Below are 26,667 nucleotides of genomic sequence, written 5' to 3'. Positions count from 1 at the left end.
TTTTTTCCTCTGTCTTCCCTTCTCGGAATCTTTCCTTCTCCTATGTTTCCGACGAAGAGCTCTGCTCAAAACGTTAAACCCTCCTTTTTCCCTGAGCATCCAATAATACTTTGTTCCACGTCCTCGCGTTGCTGTGTTTTTTTTTATGTGTTTTCTTGTTTGGATTAACTATATATATATATATATATATACAGTTTCCATGTACCAAATTCACTCACAAGGCATTAGTTGGCCCAGGACTATAGGGTAGAATACACTTGGCCAAGATGCCATGCTGTAGAGCTGAACCTAAAACCATACTTCCTAACCACACACCCACACTAACACCTATTGAATTTAATTAAAAAAAAGAAAAGAGAAAGAGTAAACAATTATCTATGAATGTTTAGTTCATAGAATAAAAAGTTTTCTTAACATTAATGACATCCATTAATATGAAGCTAACCAAAATTATTTCTCAAGAACCAAAACCAAGATCTCAAAAGGTTTGTGAAGGGAATGAGATGAGCACAACCCTTTACTCCAGACCAAACATTCTTTTCTACAAAAGGCACAAGGCCTGAAATTTGTGGGGAGAGGGCCAGTGGATTAGAACGATCCCAGTATGCAACTGGTACTTAATTTATTGACCCCGAAAGGATGAAAGGCAAAGTTGACCTCGGTGGAATTTGAATTCAGAACGTAAAGACAGACAAAATACTAAGCATTTTGCCTGGCATGCTAATGTTTCTTATTTCTTTATTACCCACAAGGAGCTAAACATAGAGGGGGCAAACAAGGACAGACAAAGAGATTAAGTCGATTACATCAACCCCAGTGTGTAACTGGTACTTAATTTATCAACCCCAAAAGGATGAAAGGCAAAGTTGACCTCAGTGGAATTTGAACTCAGAATGTAAAGACAGACGAAATACCGCTAAGCATTTTGCCCGGCTTGCTAATGTTTCTGCCAGCTTGCCACTTTACTCCACACCAAACATGAAAAAGAAAAATGTACAAGGAAATTGTCAATACCTCTAAAGGTAAATGACAACGAAGAGTTGATGATGTATTTGTTCCTGTTGTTGATTTGTACATCGAAGGTACGTCACCTAGTGGTTGGGGTATTTGGCTCCCGATCATAAGGTCAGAATTCAATTCCCAGCAATGCATTGTGTCCTTGAGCAAGTCACTTTATCTCACATTGCTCCAGTTCACTCTTACTTCCTGTTTCTGTTGTACCTGAATTTCAAATGGCCGGCCTTGTCACTCTCTGTGTCACGCTGAATATCCCCGAGAACTACGTTAAGGGTACACGTGTCTGTGAAGTGCTCAGCCACTTACACGTTAATTTCACGAGCAGGCTGTTCCGTTGATTTGGATCAACCGGAACCCTCGTCGTCGTAACCGACTCAGTACCAGTTTTTTTTTTTTTTTGATTTGTAAAACAATTAACATATTAAATGAGAGAAGTATAGAACTCTGGTTGTGATAGCTATTAAATATTGGTTTCAAATTTTGGCACAAGGCCAGCAAGTTCGAGGGAGGAGGTAAGTCGATTACATTGATCCCAGTACTCAGCAGGTACTTATTTTATAGACTCTGAAAGAATGAAAGGCAAAGTTGACCATGGCAGAATTTGAGCTCAGAACATAAAAACGGATGAAATGTCTCTAAGCATTTTGCCCAGTGCGCTAACAATTCTGCCAGTTCATCACCTTAATAATAATAATAATAATAATAATAATAATAGTAACAAGAGCACTTGGAGAGCACAAACCTCCGCCAAGGCAACACCCACGTCCTTTCAACAATTAACCAGAGATGACTTTTAAAATGAGAATATCTGAAATAAACTCGACTGCTCTCACAAACGAGAATATTAAAAATGAACCCAACCGCTCTCTAAAATTAAGTAAAAAAAAAACAGAAAAATAATTCAGAATCCTAGTCCAGTACCTAATCGATCCCAATGGTAGTCATGGAATGTAAAGGTGGCTGTGGAAAATTTAGTAACAGTAATAAGTAGTTTATCTTTATTTAATACAAGCCAAAATTAACAAATTCACCATTCAAAATAGTTTCAAAGGTAGAGGTAATAACAAATTCTACTCAGGTATTTTTAAATGAATAGCTTGAGGCCTTTTGGTTTTGTCTTCTCTTAAATTCTGGCCTTCCTTTAATATTCCTGTTGTTTTAGATCGATATATAGATGTATGTATATATGTAAGTATACTGTAAAGTGTTAATATGTATATATAATATATAATATGTGTCATAAAAGTATGTTAGTATTATTTAATTTCTGAATGATTTTGCTGTCATTTGTTTATGTGGTTTGATTTCTTTACCCATCAGTTTCTACTAAGACAGAGATGCGAGTAAAATTATTAATTGAGAAACGAAAATAAAACTTTGGAAACGTCCTAAAGGGAGATAATTGAGAAAGACTTGAAAGTCAACATAAGATCGTAATCATGTAAAGTAAATGTAACAAATAATCTGGAATCCTTGTCTGATACTGGTTTGATCCCCAAATCTTATCAATTCATGCCAGTTATGAGGCCAAACATCCCTGAAAGTTTCATCCAAATCCATCCAGCAGTTCTTGAGATATCTTGTCCATGGACAAACAAGCAAACAAACAAACATGACTGAAAACAATACCTCTGCCTTCGCTAAGGCAGAGAAGGCAGAGGTATTAATAATAATAATTATTATTATAATGGTTTCAAATTTTGGCAGAAGGCCTGCAATTTCGTGGGGGGAGGGGTAAGTTAATTACATCAATCCCAGTGCTCAAGTCGTACTTATTTTATTGACGACTGAAAGGACGAAAGCAAAGTCGGCCCCAGCAGCATTTGAACTCAAAATGTAAAGACGAGTGAAATGCCACTAGGCATTTTTCTCAGCATGCTAATGATTCTGCCAGCTCGCCACCTTTGCAGCTATTAAATATTGTCTTCTAATCCAGGAACCACAGTAAGTTATAGGTCAAAACAGCATGTTTCTTTTTTCGTTTTAGCAACATAACAAAAAGTTAAACATCCTAGATTCATGAATCAATTGAAAAACTATACATGTTCACTTGAAACATTTATTCTATTGCATACTCTGAGACTAGATCAAGTTACATTATTATGTAACATCCGTCTTCCATATTAAATAGATATAAGATTAAAAAAAACCTTTCCAAATCATATAGACAGACTCTTAGGGCAGGTTTCCCAGTTTCTGTGGTGGACACACGTACCCTTAACCCTTTCGTTACCAACCCGGCTGAAACCGGTGTGGCTCTGTAGTACAAATGTCTTGTTTTCATAAGTTTTGAATTAAAATCTTCCACCAACCTTAGTCACAATTTATGTTCCTAACACTAGTTTAATGATGGCTAAGTTATTTTACTAAATTCTTTGTTATATTTAAAATAATTGAAAGAAACACAGAGCGTCTCAAAATAAATACGGTAACAAAAGGGTTAATGTAGTTCTCAGGGAGATTCAGCATGACACAGAATGTGACAAAGCTGGCCCTTTCAAATACAGGTACAACTCATTTTTGTCAACTGAGTGGACATGAAAATATGAAGAAAAGCAACATGAAACAAAGTGTTTTGTTCAAACACACAATGCACCACCAGAAATTGAACTCACGGCCTTACAGTTGTGTGCCAAATGCCCTAACCACTATTCAATGCACCTTCACACAGTAAAGTATTGACTCATAGTTAACTGGTTTCACTGATCTGAGAGAGAGCCTACAAAAGCATTGGACACAGCCCCTTCCTCCAGACCAGATCAATACAAAAAAGAAAAGGTGTTCCACTTATGTTAAAAGAAAAGAATTTCTAAAAACTAGTTATAGATGCAGGTGTGGCTGTGTGGTAAGAAACTTGCTTCCCAACCATATGTTTCCAAGTTCAATCCCACTGCATTTCAAATTTTGGCACAAGGCCTGCAATTTCGTGAGAGTGGGGTAAGTCGATTACATCAATCCCAGTGCTCAAATCGTACTTATTTTATTGACCACTGAAAGGATGAAAACAAAATCAGCCCCAGCAGCATTTGAACTCAGAATGTAAAGATGAATGAAATGCCACTGGACAATTTTCCCAGTGTGCTAATGATTCTGCCAGCTTGCCACCTTTGCAGCTTTTAAATATTGTCTCCTAATCCAATCATTACATCAGTTTAAAATGCAGAGCAATCTTCAGCTGCTCAAAGACATAGAATTTAATTAAATTAGAACAGATGGACACATTAGTATAATTATACCTAAAATCTCCAAGAAGTTAAGGAGATAGACAAAGAACATGCTGTCTCACTCCAGTTTAGAAGTTACTGAATTTTCAAGAAGATATACATTGTTACAGACTCACAAAGTAGGTTGTCCTGAAGGTCAACCAACTTTGTGAGTGTATTGGGTAAGTGGAAACTAAAAGAAGCCCATTGCATATATATATATATATATATGTGTGTGTGTTTGTTGCCCATCACTGCTTGACAGCTAGTGTTGGTGTGTGTACATATCTGTAAAAAGAGACCGATAGAATAAGTATCAGACCTTAAAAATAAGTTCTAGGTTTGATTCACTCAACTAAAAATTCTTTGAATCGGTACCCCAGTATGGTTGCAGTCTGAAAGTGTTCACTGAAGAAGCTGAATTTTACTTATTATCCAATCCTCCAACAAAAGAATTACTTTGTGCAACTTCATCTCCAGCAATAACAACAACAGTAGAGGTATCCTCTATAAGGTCATTCAACCTGCAAGAAATGGTAGCCAAATTTACCTCATAACTATCACCTTAAACAAAGATAGTTTGGAAAACATGGCACATAGTATTATTTTGTTTATTTTTTTATGTTCTTTTACTTGTTTCAGCCATTGGACTATGATGCTATCACTATTAAAAAATAATAAATGCGCCCTTTTAAAGCCTAACCAGTCTCATGGACCCGGTTTCCCGGTTTCCATAGCATATGTGTTCCCAAGCTGGATGGGATGCCAGTCCATCGCGGTGTTACTCATTTTTGCCATCTGAGTGCACTGGAGCAACGTGAAATGAAGTGTTTTGCTCAAGAACACAACGCGTCGCCTGATCAAGGAATCGAAACCACAATCATACGATCATGATGCTGACACCCTAACCACTAAGCCACGCACCTCCACGCTATCACTATTACAATACTATATTACAGCTGGATACCCTACTTATCACTAACCCTCACCTGGAAAGGGTTAGTTATAAGGAAGGAATCCAGCTGTGTAAAATAACACCTCAGTAATAAGTATACCTCAAACCCATGCCGGTATGGAAAAAAACCCAAAAAAAAACAAGAGTAAAAGAAAGAAAGAAATGATGGATGAAGACAAGAATCAGCTCTAGAAACCAAATTAAAATTCATCATTTTGAAATCATTAACTTCCCAGCTACTATTTCAGTAAAAAAGCAAAACACAAAATTTACAAAAATTAAATTCAAATACCCCTTCATATCACTATTTTAATCAACTTACATCAAAATTTCTGGAGAGGTCGTGGCAGGAAGAAGAGAAAATATGAAACTTTCTGTGATAAGGAAAGAATTTTAAGGAATGCAACGCAACTTTGCTTGAGTCGGATACAGCTTGTAAAGTGCAAACATGCAATCAAGAGGGGGGGTGGAGCATAATCTACTCTTGGTAATCAGCTTAGCATCATCCTGAGCAGCTAGATTAGACTGATCTGGAGAAAAAAAATATTTTAAATAGGTTTCTAAAAGATGAGACATTAATAAAATTAGTAATGTTTCCCAGAATAACTTGAGAAAATTTTTTTTTCTTTCAATTTTTCATTATAGGTGTATGATTAAAGGTTTGAAATAGCTATACTAATGAAGCCTAAGATCTGTGTGTATGTATGTATATATATATATAAAATATATATATATATATATATGTATATATACATATATATATATGTATATATGTATATATGTATATATGTATATATATATATATATATATATGTATGTATGTATGTATGTGTGTATATATATATATATATATATATGTATGTATGTATGGTGTGTATATATATATATATATTATATATATATATATATAGGTATGGTTGTGTGGTAAGACACTTGCTTCGCAAACATATAGTTCCGGTTCAGTTCCACTGCGTGGCACCTTGGGCAAATGTCTTTTACTATAGCCTTGGACCAACCAAAGCCATATGAGTGGATTCAGCAGAAGAAAACTGAAAGAAGCCCATCATATATATGGATACATCCTGTATCTATGTGTGTGTGTCTTTGTGTCCATATTTGTCCCCCACCATCACCTCCTGATAACTGGTACTGGTGTGTTTATGCCCCTGTAACTTAGCAGTTCAGCAACAGTGACCAATAGAATAAGTACCAGGCTTTTAAAAAAGTAAGTACTGGGGTCAATACATTTGACTAAAAGTTCCTCAAGGCAAAGCTTACGTCCCGATAACAGCAAATCACTGAGCTGTCCCCTTTTTGTCCAGAGGCACCTAAAAGCCTTCTTCGCAGCTTCAGTAATGAAACTTATGGCCTTCCTCTTTGCTGCACTAGCAACACCCAAGCCCAGTCAGATCTTTGCAGAATGAAAGCCCCACAAAACCCCAGCAGCCCATTTCAATTGCGTCATAACGTCCCTGAGAGCCCTAGTTTCTGCACTGTTCTACCTACTCCTGGTATTTTACCCTTTAGCATTTACACTGGCTATATCTGGTGATAATAATCTACCTGTTTTATCTTCAAGCAGGCCAGATAAGGCCTCTCACACTTACCCTAGAATATTATTCTAAAAATAAGCAATCATGTCACTGAGATCTCAAAGCTACAAGATAAGTTATGACTAATTTATATTAATGTGAATAAAGAAGCTTTTCGTTTGACAGAGAAATATGATTGCTGAAGGGTTAGCAAGCTTCCTCTCATGAACCGCCTCCATATATTCTTCCCAGGGCCAGTCATAATATTCTGTTCTAAAAAGTCTAAGAATCTAGAGTGCTAACCCTTTCATTACAAGATTAAATTTCATGGTTATTCCAGCAATAATTCTAAATATCTACCAAAAAATAGAACTGATATTTTCTGTAAGTCACATTACCTCAATAAATTTGACATGTGAGGTGATGAGCTGACAGAATCGTTAACACGCTGGGCAAAATGCTTGGCAGCATCTCATTCATTTTTAACATTCTGAGTTCAAATTCCACCAAGGTGGAGGCACATGGCCTAGTGGTTAGAGCAGCGGACTTGCGGTCGAGGGATTGCCGGTTCGAATCTCAGACCGGGCGATGTGTGTGTTTATGAACGAAACACCTAAGCTCCATGTGGCTCCAGCAGAAGGTAATGGCAAACTTCTACTGACTCTTTTGGCACAACTTTCTCTCGCTCTTTCTTCTTGCATCTTGCAGCTCACCTGCAACAGACTGGTGTCCCGACCAGGTGGGGAACCTATACGCCAAGAAACCAGGAAACCGGCCCTTGTGAGCCAGGCATGGCTCGAGAAGGAATAAAAACAAAAACAAAAAAACAAGAAAAGGTCAACTTTGCCTTTCGTCCTTTCAGGGTCAATAAAATAAGTACCAAATGAACACAGGGGTCGATGTAATCAAGTTACTCCCTCCCCTGAAATGGATGGCTTTGTGCCAAAACTTGACATGGCTTAAGAAAATAGTTTCAAACGTGACATTCTTCAACAAAACATAGATCAATATACCAAACTGCTTTCTGCAGTTAAGGGTAATGAAATTTTGAGTGGATAATTCTGATTTCTACAGTAAACGGGTTAATGTGTACTTAAGCAACAAGGAAATATTTACACTTTATACACTTTCCCATTGGTCAACAAAAGCACTGGTCATCTGGCTGGAAAAAAAATTAAACTGAATTTTTCTCTAGCTCTAAAGGTCATTAAGTCACTAATAGTTTTTTTGTCATTATTTTGTCTTATGGAAGCAGTGGTTTAAAGGGAAGAAAGAATGAAATTGAAAAACTTTTCAGTTCTATATTTAAGAGATGAGGAATTATGTACATTATTTACATTATTTACATTCGATGGATATTTGGGCGTAACTTCGATATAGGTACCGGAAGTACCGGATACATTTCAAGAAAGTGTTTTTTTTATATATATATGGGGCAGTGGGGTTAGGGTTTGTGTTAGGGTTAGGGTTAGGGGTGGGAGAAAAGGGTTTCTGTTATCTTCAGAAATGTAAACAAAGCCACTTCAGGTACTTACGGTACCTATACCAAAGGATCGCCGATATTTGTCTTCATCGTCTTCAGGTGTCTTGGAGAAATTTCGAACCTGGGTTCTCAGACACCTGAAGAAGGCTGGAGGGTATATCAGCCGAAACGTTGTGTTAACAACAAACAAGATGAGGACAAATATCCATCAAATGTAAATAATGTAAATAATGAAAAACTTTTGTCCATTGTTTTTTTGGGGTTTTTTTCACTTTTACACCAATAAAAGATTTCAGACAAGCTTTGTAGTCACACAGTAGATATTCATAGATTTTAAGATATTAACAGACACTAGAGCCTGATATATTTCCCTGCCTCATTGGAGCCAGTCAAAGCATCCAACCCATGCCAGCATAAAAGATCAATATCAAATGATGATTACGACGATGATGAAGATGACGATGGTGATGATGATTAGTTATACTAGATGTTAGTTATACACTTGATATTTGTACTCTGAAGATAATCAATTCCTGGTGCATTAGCAGGGTTTTGTTTCGCTGTTATTTTGTAATAAATATACATATATATGTATATATATATATATATATATATACATACACATACACACATATATGTATATATATATATATATTATATATATATATATATATATATATATATATATTATATTCTTTTATTCTTTTATTTGTTTCAGTCATTTTTGAGTGTGGCCATGCTAGAGCACTACCTTTTAGTCGAAGATATTGACCCCCTGGACTTATTCTTTGTAGGCCTGGTATTTATTCTATCGGTCTCTTTTGTTGAACCGCTAAGCGATGGGACAAACACAGACATAAACATACAAATATATACATACATATATATATATATGATGGGCTCCTTTCAGTTTCCGTCTACCAAATCCATTCATAAGGTTTTGGTCAGCCCAAGGCTATAGTAGAAGTCACTTGCTCAAGGTGCCATGCAGTGGAACTGAACCTGGAGCCATGTGGTTAGGAAGCAAGCTTCTTACCACACAGCCATGCCTGCGCCTATTTATATTATATGTGTGTGTATGTATGTATGTGTGTATCATAAATCTTTAACTAACATTGTATGTATAAACGTGCAATTTGTCTTCTTAGTCAGAAAAAGAAGGAGGCAATTGGATTGGTTTCAGTCCGGTGTTGGAATTTCATTAGTCACTGAGTACTCATTGTCCAGAAATACGTTTAAGCTCTTAGTAATAGTGGGCTCAAGTAAATTAGATTACAGATTTGCATATTGTATTATAATGCATTCTTGATAGGCAATTTAATTAATAAATTGATAAGCAATTTAATTAATAAATTACTGCTACATTACTGCTACATGGAGATTTGTTTCAAGATATTGTATATAGAGACAAGATGTTTACATCAGTCCACATGGTTAAGAAGTTTGCTTCCCAACCCACATGGTTATGGGTTCAGTACTACTGCATGGTGCCTTGAGCAAGTATCTTCTAATAAATGATATCTGCTTATTCAGTGTTTTTGTCAAGCACTGTCTATCTACAACCATTTTTCATCCATGAACTCCCTTTGATTCATATTTCAGTCGCATGGACCCTCATAACCATTCAACGTTTAAAAAATTCTGGAAAATATGCCATGATTAAGAAGACCTGTCAAGGCAAGTGAAATCATAGTAGTGGCTGATGCCAGTACCACATAACTGGTACCCGTGCTGATGGCACATAAAAAGCACTGTTCAAACATTGGGCCTCACAGAGGTAGTGACAAGTGACCAAGACCTTTGGTGATGTACCATGTTTGAAAGGCGGCGAACTGGCAGAAGCATTAGCATGCTGGGCAAAATGCTTAGTGGTATTTCGTCTGTCTTTATGTTCTGAGTTCAAATTCCGCCAAGGTCAACTTTGCCTTTCATCCTTTCGGGATCAATAAATTAAGTATCAGATGCATACCGGGGTCGATCTAATCAACTGGCCCCCTCTCCCCAAATTTCGGGCCTTGTGCCTAGTGTAGAAAAGAATATATCATGCTTGAAAAGACCTGTGAAGTCAAGTGAGATTGTAGTTGTGGTCAATGCCGACGCTACATAACTGGTAACCATGCCAATGGCATGTTAAAAGCACCCACTACATTCTTTGGAGTGGTTGGCATTAGGAAGGGCATCCAGCCGTAGAAGCCATGCCAAATCAGATAGGAACCTGGTGCAGCTCCCCAGCTTACTAGTTTTCAGTCAAACCATCCAACCCATGCCAGCATGGAAAATGGACGTTAAATGATGGTGATGATGATGATGATGATGATGATTAGGAATAATATATAAATGAAACTTGTTAAAATATTGTATAGTGTAAAAGCATAACTGATTTATTGCACATAAATTTTAACAACAAGATCTTAGGTGGGCCCTCAAGGGTCAGGTAGACCCTGGTTGAGAACCACTGATCTAGAATGCATCATTTAATATGTTCTACTTTAAGACATTAGGGTGTAATTTGAGGGAGATTTTGCAGTTATTCCTAACAGGTCAAACATCCATACACAGGTCCTCCAGTTGGTTCAACACTTGACCATGATGATGTCATGGGTGATAAAATGACTTTCAAATATGCATCACACTGAAGATTAATGAAAAACGGCAAATGAATAAAATAAGAAAAAATTCCATGGTTCAGTCCTACTTCTACTAAATCCCTGGTCGACCAAAGTCTTGTGAGTGGATTTGGTAGGCGGAAACTGAAAGAAGTCCATCATGTATATTTACCTCTGTGTGTTGTGTGTGTGTGTGTGTGTGTGTGTGTGTGTGTGTGTGTGCACGTGTGTGTTTCCCTACTGCAACCACTTGAGAGCCAATGTTGGTTTGTTTATGTTCCTAACATCGCCTTACTGGCACCTGTGCTGGTGGCATGTGTAAAAAGATTCGAGTGAGGTCGTTGCCAGTACCGCCTGACTGGTTCTTGTGCCAGTGGCATGTAAAAGCACCAACTACACTCTCGGAGTGGTTGGCATTAGGATGGGCATCCAGCTGTAGAAACTCTGCCAAATCTATATTGGAGCCTGGTGCAGCCAGCCCTCAGTCAAAATCGTCCAACCCATGCTAGCATGGAAAGTGGACGTTAAACGAACTTAGTGGTTTGGCAAAAGAGACTGATAGACTAAATACTAGGCTTTAAAAAAGAACAATTAGTGGGATTGATTAGTTTAACAAAATCTTTCAAGTTGGTGCCCCAACATTGCCACAGGTGAATGAATGAATGAAATAAGTAAGAGATGAAAGTTTAAGAAAAACTATTGAGATTCTTCACTATGTTAGTCCACTCCATAAGTGGTTGGCATTAAGAAGGGCATCCAGTCACAGAAACTATGCCAAAGCAAACTTTGAAGCATGATCCGTTCCTCTGATCCACCAAATCCTGTCAAACTATCCGACTCATGCCAGCATATAAGAAAGATGTTAAAAGATGATGATGATAATGATAATGATGATGATGATGACAACGACAACAACGATGCTGAAGACAAAGAAGACGATGATGATGATGATGACAATGGAGATGTTTAACCATTTCCTAAATCACTAGAGATTGTTTAACTCCAGGTTAGACTTGATCAAGCAGACCTTTGATTGAAGGCATTCCAACCATTCAGTTTTTTTGTTTTGTTTTGTTCTACTTTCTTTGAGGATTTTTTTTCAGGCATTTTCCTCCATTTTGAAGACAATAGGGTATTATTTAAGGAAAATTTAGCTGTTATTTCTAGCTGGTTAAAACAAACACATAGAGACACCATCATTGGCTTGTGTTTTTTTTTTTTTCCATTTTTTTCTTTTATAGATCTTTGTCTTTGGAACTCACTTCTGCGCATACACTCTCCAATAATTAATAACCTTCAGTATTTTACGTGGAATATCATCCCACTCCAGGTAATCCCTTCCCATACTCTTACCTACACAAGACACCATCATCATCACCACCACCACCATCACCACCACCACCTCCAACACCACCACCACTACCATAACTACCACCTCCACAACCACCACCACTACCACCACTATCACCACAATCACCACCACCACCACTACAATCACCACTGCCACCACCACTACAAATGCCACCACTGCCACCATTGCCGCCACCATCACCACCCACCATCAATCCCCAGCTTCTACTGACTAAAAGCACATACAGATGTTGGATGGCCATAACAAGAATTGCTGATCAACGAATTTCTAGTCAGCTACTTCCATGATTATAAAGACTACTTAAGCAAAGCTGATTGGGGCTACTCAACAACAACAACAACAACAGTAGCAGCAACAGCAGCAACAACAACAACAAAAACAGTAATAACAACAGCAACCTTTCCAATCCGATTCAAGGATAAACCATACAATTTAAAAGATCATTGGTTGATTCACATCACAACATCCATATGATTATTGGTGAAGGACTACATATTACCATTTACCATCTTTCGGCATCACAGAAACTGGGCACAAATGTGGCTATCATCATCATCATCATCATTTAACGTCTGTTTTCCATGCTAGCATGGGTTGGACGGTTCAACCAGGGTCTGGGAAGCCAGGAGGCTGCACCAGGCTCCAGTCTGATCTGGCAGTGTTTCTACAGCTGGATGCCCTTCCTAACGCCAACCACTCCGTGAGTGTAAGTGGGTGCTTTTTACGTGCCACCAGCACAGGTGTCAGGGGAGGCTGGCAGTGGCCACAATCGGTTGGTGCTTTTTATGTGCCACCGGCACAGAAGACAGTCAAGGCGGCGCTGGCATCAGCCACGTTCGGATGGTGCTTTTTACGTGCCACCAACACAGGTATCACAACTATAATTTTGATTTGATATTTATCTTGACACGCAAATTCGTGAAGAGTTCCATATTTTTCTCTAGGCGCAGGAGTAGCCGTGTGGTAGGTAGCTTACTTACCAACCACATTGTTCCAGGTTCAGTCCCACTGCGTGGCACCTTGGGCAAGTATCTTCTACTATAGCCTTGGGCCGACCAAAGCCTTGTGAGTGGATTTGGTAGACGGAAACTGAAAGAAGCCCGTCGTATATATGTGTGTGTGTGTTTATGTTTGTCCCCCCAACATCACTTGACAACCGATGCTTGTGTGTTTACGTCCCCATAACTTAGCGGTTCGGCAAAAGAGACCGATAGAATAAGTACTAGGCTTACAAAGAATAAGTCCTGGGGTTGATTTGCTCGACTAAAGGCAATGCTCCAGCATGGCCGCAGTCAAATGACTGAAACAAGTAAAAGAGTAAAAGAGATACAAGATTTGCATGTTTTTATATCAGATGGAGCATGATTGTTTAAATTGATATCAATACTGACCCTGAAAATATTAACCGTTTGTTACAGCATTCACATTGAAATTTATTGCAATTTTGGGGATGTTTTTTTTCCAATTAATTTTGAAAATAACGAAGAATTTATTAAAATAACTACCATTATTAAGCTAGTGATTGGAATATAAATTAATGTGAAACTGATGGAACATTTTTTAAAATCTACTATAATAACACCCTTGTGTTTTTTTTCCATCACAACATATGAATGAGAAAGGAAGGGGTGAGAGATGAACAAGGAAGGAAAGGGTGATGACAAACTTGGTAGTGGGATGATGGAAGTCCTACCGCGAAAAAAAATCAAACAGCGTTTCAACTCTGTGTGAGTATATGTGTATGTATGTAAAACTTGACTCTAAAACCACATTAACTGTTCATACAGCACCGGGAGAGAAGACAAAAAAAAACAAAATAAACTAGCAAAATGTTACTGGATAACTCCAGATCCCGGATTGCTGGCTCTGCATAAGAAATGCTTTGCCTCATCAGTGGAATATACACAGCACATAAATACAAATATATATACACAACATACGAATACTTACATATATGAACATATACATACATATATATGCAGATATGCAAACAACCAGTTTAAATTATATATATATATGTATAAGGATGAAAAGGAACACACGAGTTGATATATATGAAAAAACAAGGCAGAAACAAGGAAAATGCCAATTATATTTGAACACTATACAAATATTCTTTTAAAAAAACTTTTCTTTTAATTTTTCTAAATTTAATTATTTAATTGTTACAGTTGAAAAAGTCTCAATGACTGAAACTGGTACTGAAATATTCTTTGTAAAATTAGTTTAGCATTTTCTATCTTGACTTGTTTTTTCATATATATACATATATATATATATATAATATATATATATATATATATATCGATCAACATCAATGGAAATTGCAGCTGTGATACCAGTGCCGGTGGTACGTAAGAGAACCATCCGAACGTGGCCGTTGCCAGCACTGCCCCGACTGGCATCGTGCCGGTGGCATGTAAAAAGCACCATCCGATCGTGTGTGTATGTAAGTATATATGTATAGATACATGCATGCATGTATTTATGTATGAGTGAATGTATCTACATGTGTGTGTGTGTGTGTGAGAGTGAGTGGTATGTATGTATGTTTTTCTCTTTCTCTTTTAATTTTGGAGAAAATTCTGACTGGCCATCTAATAGGTAGAAAGATTGTGAAGGACAGTATCTTCTTTTAGCCAAAATGCTTAGCGACATTTCATCTATCTTTACTATCTGAGTTCAAATCCCACAAAGGTCGTCTTTGCTTTTTCATCCTTTCAGGATCAGTAAAATAAATAAGCAGTTCAGCAAAAGAGACCGATGGAATAGGTACCAGGTTGAACAATAGAAAATTCTAAGTCCTGGGAGCTATTCATTCATTTGACTAAAAACTCTTCAACCCAGTGCTCCAGGATGGTCGTAGTCTAAGAACTGAAACAAATAAAAAGTAAAAGATACAAAACCACAGCAAAGAAAAAATTTTTCAGATCAGGTGATAAATCTGTAGCAGAATATTTAATATAATGAATACTGTTGGCTGCTTAAGACTCAAATACTGCTGTTGCTGTTGTTGCTGCTGTTAAAGCAACAGAATGGACAGAGATGAGTCAATGGGCTTGTAATGAAAATATAAAGCAAACAAACAAAAAAATAAATTTTTAAATGTATGCAAATGAATAAAAAAAAATACAATAGAGGAGTCATCGATATCAATCAACATCAATGGAAATTGCAGCTGTGATACCAGTGCCGGTGGTACGTAAGAGAACCATCCGAACGTGGCCGTTGCCAGTGCCGCCCCGACTGGCCTCGTGCCGGTGGCACATAAAAAGCACCATCCGATCGTGGCCGTTGCCAGCCACGCCTGGCCCTCGTGCCGGTGGCACGTAAAAAGTACCATCCGACTGGCCATTTGCCAGCCTCGTCTGGCACGTAAAAAGCACCCACTACACTCACGGAGTGGTTGGCGTTAGGAAGGGCATGCAGCCGTAGAAACATTGCCAGATCAGACTGGGCCTGGTGCAGCCTTCTGGCTTCCCAGACCCCTGTTGAACCATCCAACCCATGCTAGCATGGAAAGCGGATGCTAAATGATGATGATGATGATGATGAGTCATAGACTTGTAACACAAATTTCAGTGATTCATATCTTTTCTTGAGCAAATTGCAGAGTAAGCCCTATGGAAACAGTAACCAAAATCACTCAAAAACCACACCCAACTTTAAATCTTTAAGTCTTTCGATACCAACCTGCCTGAAACTGCTCATGATTCTAACACACAATATTTCTGCTTTAACCGTAAGGTCGTGAGTTCAATTCCCGGTAGCGCGTTGTGTCCTTGGGCAAGACACTTTATTTTACATTGCTCCAGTCCACTCAGCTGGCAAAAATGAGTAGTACCTGTATTTCAAAGGGTCAGCCTTGTCACACTCTGTGTCATGCTGAATCTCCCCAAGAACTACGTTAAGGGTACACATGTCTGTGGAGTGCTCAGCCACTTGCTTGTTTATTTCATGAGCAAGCTGTTCCGTTGAACGTATCAGCTGGGACCCTCGTCGTCGCAACCGATCGAGTGCTCCTTTAAGATGAATTCTAGAATTAACTGGGAAGTTAACCCTATGATGAACTGGCATCTCATTCAGGGGAAAAGGGCTATTGTTGTACTTTCAGTCACTCATGTGCCACTGCGTTCCAACAATGCGAGACCCAGCCCTCATGACAAAAATAAATAAATAAATGAAAACCAGTGTACACAATTCCTGAGAAAAAAAATGGGTTAGTCAAGGCTGGAATAACTATGATCATTGATGTGGAGCCTAAACAATAACAATTACTGCTGTTATTGCTGCTGCTGCTTGTTTGTTTGTTTGTTGAGCGAAGCGGTCTTCGTCCCAGAGCTTGCAAGATCGTGCCTTCGGAGAAGTCCGAAACGTGGTCCTTTGCTATTTGTAAGACCAGCAGAAGAGAAAGCAGGTCAACCCCCGACACCAAGAGCATCGACGGATGGATGAATGCGCATCCAGAGCTCAGCGGTTGCGTAGGAAGTCGGGGACAAGAAACAAGAAGAAAGAGTGAGAGAAAGTCGGGGCGAAAGAGTACAACAGGGGTCGCCACCCACCCCCTGCCGGAGCCTCGTGGAGCTTTAGGTGTTTTCGCTCAATAAACACACACGACGGCCGGTCTGGGAATTGAAACCGCGATCCTCTGACCGCAAGTCCACTGCCCTAACCACCGTTGCCAGCGCTGCCCCGACTGGCCTCATGCCGGTGGCACATAAAAAGCACCATCCAATCGTGGCCGTTGCCAGCCTCGCCTGGCCCTCATGCCGGTGGCACGTAAAAAGCACCACTGGGCCATTGTGCCGCCACTTTGCCACTGCTGCTACAAATACAACAGAAGCAAGAAAGAGAGAAGAAGGCTTACATAAGTGTACTGAGTCTGTATTATGATAAAGATATAAGAATAGATAAACAAGAGCAGATGAGAGAGAGAGAGAGAGAGAGAGTTGTAGAGTTTAGCACACAAGGTTCACTGATTCTTACGTTGCCATTGACTGCTATATTCTAACCCCGTTGTCAAAACACATAAACCAGCTTAATTTAACTAACAGCTTTCACATCACCGATCATGCATGTTGGTTAGGAAATGCACCGAACCAAGTCAACCACGAAGCTAATCAATTCTTTAAAAACAGAGCCAAACATGCAATAAGTAATTCATGCAAACCGGTGCTAGGAATGAAGAAGTAAAGTTTAAAAGGAATGTGTGTGTGCGTGTGTGTGTGTGTGTGTGCGTGTGTGTGCATGTGTGTGCATGTGTGTGTATGTGCATGTGTGTGTGTGTGCATGTGTATGTGTGTGTGCATGTATGTGTGTGTGTGAATGTGTGTGTGTGTGCATGTGTGTGTGTGCATGTGTGTGTATGTGCATGTGTGTGTGTGTGCATGTGTATGTGTGTGTGCATGTGTGTGTGTGTGTGCATGGTGTGTGTGTGTGTATGTGTGTGTGCATGTGTGTGTGTGTGTGCATGTGTGTGTGTGTGTATGTGTGTGTGCATGTGTGTGTGTGTGTGCATGTGTGTGTGTGTGCATGTGTGTGTGTGTGTGTGAATGTGTGTGTGCATGTGTGTGTGTGTGTGCGTGTACATATCACATTTGGATTTACAAACAAATGAACAAAGTACTTAATGCCAGCTGTAGATTCCTTTAGTCTGATACTTCACTCCATCACGACTTGAACTAAATATAATTCATATATATATATATATATTTCCCTCTGTCTTCCCTTCTCGGGATCTTTCCTTCTCCTATGTTTCCGACGAAGAGCTCCGCTCGAAACGTTAAACCCTCCTTCTTCCCTTCTTTCCTGAGCGTCCAATAATACTTTATTTGTTCCACGTCCTTGCGTTATTGTGTTTTTTTTGTTTTTTTCGTGTTTTCTTGTTTGGATTAACTATATATATATATATATAGATATATATCATCATCATCATCATTATTGTAGTCATTATCCTCATTTAACGTCTGTTGTCCATGCTGGCATGGGTTGGACACTTTGACCGGGAGGGCTGATAAGCTGAGGGGTTGCATCAGACTCCAGTCTGATTTGGCATGCCCTTCCTCATGCCAATACCCTTCCTATAGCCAATATATATATATATATATATATAGTTCAAATTTACAGAAAACAAAAGACAAAGACAGGTGAAGGAACACTTGGGAAGAATGGAAAAGTTTTTGACATTGTGAGCCTATGCTCTTCAACAGAAAGGAGTAAGAGGACAAAAAAAGGGAGAAAAAATGGGATGGGATTAACAGTTATATCATCATCATCTCATCATCGTTTAGCGTCCGCTTTCCATGCTGGCATGGGTTGGACGGTTCAACTGGGGTCTGGGAAGCCAGAAGGCTGCACCAGGCCCAGTCTGATCTGGTAATGTTTCTACAGCTGGATGCCCTTCCTAACGCCAACCACTCCGTGAGTGTAGTGGGTGCTTTTTACGTGCCACCTGCACAGGTGCCAGATGAGGCTGGCAAACGGCCACGGTCGGATGTTGCTTCTTACGTGCCACCAGCATGGGGGCCAGGCGAGGCTGGCAACGGCCATGATCGGTTGGTGCTTTTTACGTGCCACCGGCACGTAATATATATATATATATTATATATAGTTCAAATTTACAGAAAACAAAAGACAAAGACAGGTGAAGGAACACTTGGGAAGAATGGAAAAGTTTTTGACATTGTGAGCCTATGCTCTTCAACAGAAAGGAGTAAGAGGACAAAAAAAGGGAGAAAAAATGGGATGGGATTAACAGTTATATCATCATCATCTTCATCATCGTTTAGCGTCCGCTTTCCATGCTGGCATGGGTTGGACGGTTCAACTGGGGTCTGGGAAGCCAGAAGGCTGCACCAGGCCCAGTCTGATCTGGTAATGTTTCTACAGCTGGATGCCCTTCCTAACGCCAACCACTCCGTGAGTGTAGTGGGTGCTTTTTACGTGCCACCTGCACAGGTGCCAGATGAGGCTGGCAAACGGCCACGGTCGGATGTTGCTTCTTACGTGCCACCAGCATGGGGGCCAGGCGAGGCTGGCAACGGCCATGATCGGTTGGTGCTTTTTACGTGCCACCGGCACGTAATATATATATATATATATATATATAAATGTGTGTACATATGTGTATGTGTGTTTGTGTATGTGTGTTTATGTATGTATGTATGTGTTTTTGAGCATGTGTGTAAGTATGCATGTGTGTGTATGTGTTTTTTTTTTGTTTGTGTGTCTGTATATATCTTCTCTTTTACTTCTTTCAATCATTAGACTACAGCCATGCTGGGGCACTGCCTTGAAGAATTTTTAGCCGAATGAATTGACCTGTCAATAATACACCCACACTCTGTGAAGGGATCTTGTCTTGCACATTATTCTGTAACCCCACTTGTGTTGGGGGCCCTAACAAAAGCAAACAGCATACTCTATAAAATGATTGGTATTATGAATAGCATCCAGCTATAAAAACCTTGCAAAAGCTGGACATGTGGTTAAAAAGTTTTCTTCCCAGCCACATGTTTAAAGGGTCAGTCTCCCTTGAACCAAGTGTCTTCTACAAATAGCCCTGGGCCAACCAAAACCTTGTGAAGAGTGGATTCAGAAGAGGGTAACTAAATGAAGACTATAGAGTATATACAAATGTGTGTGTGTGCACGTGTGTTTGTGTGTGTGACTGTACATGTGTGCATGTTTTTGTGTGTATGCGTCTCATTGTCTTCATGTCACATGATAGTTTAGAACTGAGTGTCACAACAATACATGTGGTGCCTTTCATTTCCAGTCTTCCATGAAAAGTGGAGGCACGTGGCTTAGTGGTTAGGGTGTTGGTTTCATGATTGTAAGATTGTTGTTTCGATTCCTGGACTGATAAACATGTTGTGTTCTTGAGCAAAACACTTCATTTCACATTGCTCCTGTCCACTCAGCAGTTAGATGTGAGTAATCCTTATGATGGACTGGCATCCCATCCAGGTGGAGAAGATATACACCATAAAACTGGGGAACCGTCCCTTATGAGTCAGTATGACTCGAGAAGGTAACTTTACTTTTTTAGTCTTCTATGAAAACATATCCAGCCATGGGGAAATATTTCTTTGTTTGGAAACAGGAGAGAGTTGGTGACAGGAAGAGCACCTGGCCACAGAAAAGTCTACCACAAGCAAGGAAATGTAGAAGTTAAAACGATGATGATGATGATGACTATGATGATCATAATAATTTAGATGATCATCATAATGAAGTATATTGATGATGAATGATGGCAATGATAATGATGATGATGATGTATGTATGCATATATGTATGCATGCAAGAGTAGCAGATTATAATTTACAGTTTCTTGTCCATTTTTTTTTTTTTTGTTCAGTGAAACCATTTGCTCCCTTCACACTTTCTGTATTTTTGGGGGGTTTTTTAAATTTTTTTTTTCCTTAATTGTATAAAAAAAAATCTTACATTATCCTCCCAGACACAACAAAAATATCAGTAATGGACAAAAGTTGTGCTCAAACAAATTCTGAAATATGTTACCTCCAAGCATAAAAATGTATTTTAAAAAAATTCATGCTTCAGAGAAGTTCCCTCCTAAATCTTAATTATAATTTCTTTCAAAATATTCCATCTCATTTCAATAATTGCTAGTTTTATCACTAGCAACCCACTTAAAGTAGCTTTTTTCTTGTCTGTAGCAAATATTGTGTTAACCCTTTTGATAACAAAACTGATTCTATTTGTTTTAAAGTAATTGTTTTCAATTAAAACTACACAAGGTGATTTTATGGAAGAATCTTTTTCAATTTATGTTTTTAATGTTGCAAACATCAATTTTATAATTCCTTCTAATTTGAGGACAAGGTCAGCAATTTTGAGAGTAGAGGTCAAGTCAGTTACACTAACCTCAGTGTTTAGTTTTAATACCACCCACAAAAGGATGAAAAGAAAAGTTGGCCTTGGTAAGATTTGAACTCAGAACACAAAGATGCTAACAATTCTGCCAGGGCGCTGTCTTAAGTACCAATTTAATAATTCTTTGTTATTTTAGCGCAAAGCCAGTAATTTTGAGAGTTGAGGTCAAGTCGATTATATCAACCTCAGTGTTAGGTGGGTACTTTATTTTTAATGCCCACGAAAGGATGAAGAATGAGCAGATAAGAGAGAGAGAGAGAGAGAGAGAGAGAGAGAGAAAGAGAGAGAGAGAGAGTTGTAGAGTTTACCACACAAAGTTCACTGATCCATACCTTACCATTGACTGCTATATTCTAACCCCTTGTCAAAACACATAAACCAGCTTACACAGGTACTTATTCATTTTTGCCAGCTGAGTGGACTGGTGCAATGTGAAATAAAGTGTCTTGCTCAAGGACACAACGTGTTGCCGGTAATTGAACTCACGACCTTACAAATGTAAGGTGAATACCCTAGCTACCAAGCCACACACCTTCACGACAATTCACCCCACACAGCAAAGAAATAGGTCAGTGGTTCTTTATCCGGTTTGAATAACTATAAAACGTTTCACTCGAAAACACTACTATAACTACTAACACAACAACAAATGCACCTAAATAATATATTTTTTTTTTATTAATCTTACTAGGTACCATTCAGGCATAAAAATGTGTCGTCTGTACAATGTTACTTTTAATAGACATAAGTTCTCTTACACACTAACACACACATACTGAACCAGGGCGCATTCAGGCATACAAAAAACTTTAGCAGAAAAGTTTCTAGGATGCGTGAAATGATCATGACGATGATGATGATGATGTTATTGTTGACGTGGCTGATGGCAGTATCACCAGATTGGCACTCGTGCCAGTGGAACTTTAAAAACACCATCTGAGAGAGATCGTTGCCAGGGCCACTGACTGGTTTCCATGCTGGTGGCACGTAAAGAAGCACCATTCGAGTGTGATTGTTGCCAGCGTCGCCTTACTGGCACATGTGCCAGTGACACGTGAAAAACGTTTGAGCAAGGTCGTTGCCAGTGTCACCGGGCTGGCTCCTGTGCAGGTGGCACGTAAAAAACACCTTTTGAATGTGGTCATTGCCAGTACCGCCTGACTGGTTCTTGTGCTAGTGGCATGTAAAAGCACCCACTACACTCTCAGAGTGGTTGGCGCTAGGAAGGGCATCCGGCTGTAGAAACTTTGCCTGGTGCAGCCTTCTGGCTCGCCAGTCTTCAGACAAACCGTCCAACCCATGCCAGTATGGAAAGCGGATGTTAAACGATGATGATGATATTCCCTATGTACCTGACTCCCAAGGCGGCGAAGGTAAAGAATACGCACACCACCCGTTTTCGGCGTTTAGGGTTAGGGTATTTCTACCTCCGCCGACAAGACATTAGTTGGCCTGGACTATAGTAGATGACATTAGTCCAAAGTTCCACACAGAAGAATGAACTCGAAACCATAAGCTTCTGAGGCGAACTTCTTAACTATACACAAATCAGGGCAAACCACCCACACATAAAGCTAGATATTTTTGGAAGAGGAAACAGTGGATTGTATATCAACACTAGAACTTGAGTGGTACTTGCATATTTTATATCGACCCAGTAATGATAAAAACTGAAGTGGACGTAGACGCGATTTGAACGCGGAAACATAAAAAGAAGAAACAAACAAAATACTGCAGAACATTCGGTCCAACGAGCAACCGATTTTGTCATCTACCCGACGAACCACCTCACCACGATTTCTTGCACTGGCACTGGCCATAAATTTGTAAAGGAGGAAGGTGGGACACTGTCGAATATCGATTATTCCAATATATAGGCCTGGTAATTATTTGACAACCCGAGAATGAACGACAAAGCAGACTGGTAGGATGATAGATAGATAGGTACACAGACGTGGAGAGAGCCAAGCCGAATGTAAAAATATTAACAGTATCCTCGAGTACAAACAAAACTAACTCACTTGCTGACTGCTGGAGGATATTGTCATAGATATCTGTATTATAAAAATCAGTTACACACACAACTGTAGCTACCGTTCGTTATATAATTCTGTTTTTAATTTGTGTTCCGTTTTTTTACTAATGACAGTTTCCGTGTTAAATATTATATCCAAAATCCTCTCTAATAAGCACAGGATGCGAACTTGGAACGAATAAATAATACTGCTGTGAAATTTAAGAAACGGCACTCTAACATTTCTTGTGCAGTGAAGAACTCGCCGTTTCCTTTTTATAAGAACTACTACTAGTTGTGATTATCCTGGAACAAAACATCAAGGAAACCCCTGGGTAATCGTTCAAACTGGTTTGCTCGAGCAGGGTTGGACCTGGGTCTAATTAATAGCAACTAACGATTTCTTTATTATAAAGAAACCCAATCCAGTATTTGCAGAATGAGCATAGTCAACCCTAGCGCCCACCCTAGTGTATTACTGGTACTTGTTTATGTAATCGGATTTAGAGAAACGAAAAACAAAACAACAAATATGAAGGTATTGGAATCTGAATTAGACTGACTGGGTGGGAGTGAACGAAGGCAAATTGTCAAATTTAGTTGTCAATGGAAGCGAAGCACGTGTCTTCTTCAACCGACACGTTTTATATACAGACTTCGATGATATTGATTTTCACTATAGAGTTGTTGAACATTATAGACGATAAACCTAGTTTGTTGTAGTTGTCCTAAGATAGGATGTACAAAAACAGATGACATCAGAGAGAGGAGTGGTTGATGCTAATTAACAATAAACAAACGAAAAATATTTTTTTTTTCAAAACTACTAAACGAAGCTCTTAAAAGTATAACGGTAATCGAGAAAAACCTTTTTTTTTTGCGGTTGATTTTGTAATTTTTTTAAACGCGGAAATGCATCAAAAAGAAATTAATGTAAAATGCAAGCACAAATTCTAAGTAACTTATATCGTAGAAGTTTGTTTGGTGTCAATTCGAATTATTTCAAAAGTTTTCTTGAAGTCAGTCGCTTCTTACAAGCTGCCATCAGCTATTAACAATGTTTGCAAAGTGTGAATATCGATGGGGAAATAACTGGATATAAAGTAAACGAAGTGTGTGTATACTTTTTGAAATTAAGCATGATTAACTGAGACCCGAAAAGACACTACCAACCAAATATGCAACTGTGAGCGTAAAATGATAGAACTGGTGTCCTAATAAAGCCATGAGTATTTGTCTGAGTGAGTGGAAGGAAATCTTATCTTTCACTTGCTAACCATTTGCTTTAATGCTTTATGAAGCGTGGCATTATATTGTGTACATATAATTAGTTGAAAGTATACGATTTATTTGTGTCACATAATAAAAGGTCATGATTTGTTGATGGTTAGCAAGTTGCGAATATAAGGTTAACATACGAGTAAACAAACTGAAAAAGAAATGCACCCGTGCGCCAGAGAAATGTACGATTAAACAGCGGAAAGTGGGGAGCAACCAATAAAAAGACGCGAAACGCATGGTTGAATCGAAATGCTTTTGAGAAGAAGGAAATTAAGTATAAGAGCCGAAATAATTACAATGCAAGAATAACGACCGTACAAACGAGCGTATGCGTACACACACACACACACACACATAAATATAATGATCTTTTGACTCGTTCCGTACCAAGGCACTTGTCAAACACTCGACAGGTGCTTTGGCGCGAAACTCCGGGTCCTTAAGTCACGTAGTTCCACAGCCAGTAAATAAGATACGTATGAATTAAGTTCTCTTTCTGTTAGTTACGAAAAACACACTCATATGTGTGTGTGTGTGTTTGCTATTAAAGCGTAGTAAAAGAACTTTTTTGATGTTCGAAGACAGCATTTTAAAAGATCCGATTTTCCTTTTGAATTTAAGCATAGTGAATACGCATATTTTCCCCATGGAATTATGAATGAGTAGCATTTTAATCTAAGTACCTTTACGTTACACGTAATAAAATACTTTTCTCGCATTTTTTATTAAATTCTGTGGAAACTGGAATTAATAACAGTGACGTGTGTGTGTGTTTGTTTGTAGAGTTTGATAAAACGTTTTAAGTTTGTTAACTCGACAGACATAATATAACCGAACAACAGACAAAACACGCTTAAACAATAACTAGACATTAACAACACATGAAAAATATAGCTAAATGACAATGATTAAAATCTTATTTCCACAGAATCAACCAAAGAAAATTATATTACGTTTCAATAGGGAAAAATGCACATATGAGTGTGAGCATGGATGTGTGAACGGAAATTAAGTCACAAAAAAGATTAGCTACAGAAGAAAAAAAACTTCACAGGAAAAAAGGGTTACATTTCAGTTAAGAACAATAAAACAATAATTAAAGTAATTAAACAAACTATTTTAATAAATTATAATATTTTTAAAAATATTAAACAACTGTTTATTAATTTAAATATGAAGTTTTTGTATGTATATATAATGGGAATATATGTGCGTGTGTGTGTATATATATATATATATATAATATTGGGAAGTTCCGAATGTTGACGGCGAATGTCCCTTGTATAGATGTATGTTTGTGTACGTACGTATATATATATATATATATATATATATATATAATGTATGTATGTAAACGAACAGCGCAACTGTTTGTTGATTTTTTTTCTTTGCATTTTAAAAAAGTTATACTGCAGATAAACAAATACAATAAAATCAAATGAAAATTCTTCCGGGGACAAGAATAACGGTCCTCTGTGGAATCTCGATTCTTTCTCAGGAGAAAATGGGGAAAATAAAAAAAAAATTAATGAAAGCTAAAGCAACTTTTCAACAGTTTGGATAGCTGATGTTTCTAATACTGTTTTGACGACGGCTGAGGGTGTTTTTCAGTAATGTAAATGGGGCGGCGGGAAGTCTCTCTCTGTGAAGTCAGCAACTGACAAGAAAACTATCTTATGGTAAATCTGTTAATTTCAGTAATGGAATTATCATGACTAAGTACTTTTAGCGAGAGTCGTTCATTACATATATATATATATATATATATATATATATATATATATATATATATATATATATATATATATATATATATATAATGGCCTGAAAACGGGAACTGGCCAATATAAACGGCTTTCGCTGAGAAGGAAATACAGAAACGAAGACCGAAATGTGACAGTCCTGTAAATTTAACGAAGCTTGTGATGGCTAAAACAAAACTCTGTGCGTGTGTGTGTGTGTGATTATGTAAACATACAAGGCAAGTATAAAATTTCAAAGTACTTCTTTTGATATATGTTTGTGCGCGCGTGAAAGTGTGTATCGTCTAAATAAATATATGGATATAAGTATGTATATACGTGTCGAAAACGGAAAACAATCGTATACATATATATATATAGGTGAGAGCGTGTGTGAGTGAGTGCCCGTGCCAAAGTGCGAGTATTAGACGAACGGCATCCGAAAGAATTATGTATGTGCGTGCGTGTCTGTGTGTATATACATACATATATATATATATTTATATACACACACATATATAGATCACATATGCACACACACAAACACTCTCACTCACTCAC

The 26,667-nt window shown here is 38.3% G+C and overlaps 1 protein-coding gene across 10 annotated transcripts in view; it reads right to left on the bottom strand.

Annotated features, from left to right (window-relative positions):
* The window catches only part of LOC115220974 (diacylglycerol kinase beta), a 522,104-nt gene that overhangs the window by 477,506 nt on the left and 17,931 nt on the right, over positions 1-26,667 (bottom strand). The gene's annotated exons all lie outside the window — the stretch shown is intronic.

This window comes from Octopus sinensis, linkage group LG17 (assembly GCF_006345805.1).
Source record: "Octopus sinensis linkage group LG17, ASM634580v1, whole genome shotgun sequence".
Lineage (NCBI taxonomy): Eukaryota > Metazoa > Mollusca > Cephalopoda > Octopoda > Octopodidae > Octopus > Octopus sinensis.
Note: the sequence above shows the minus strand (reverse complement) of the source record. Positions and strands in the feature narration are given on the sequence as shown.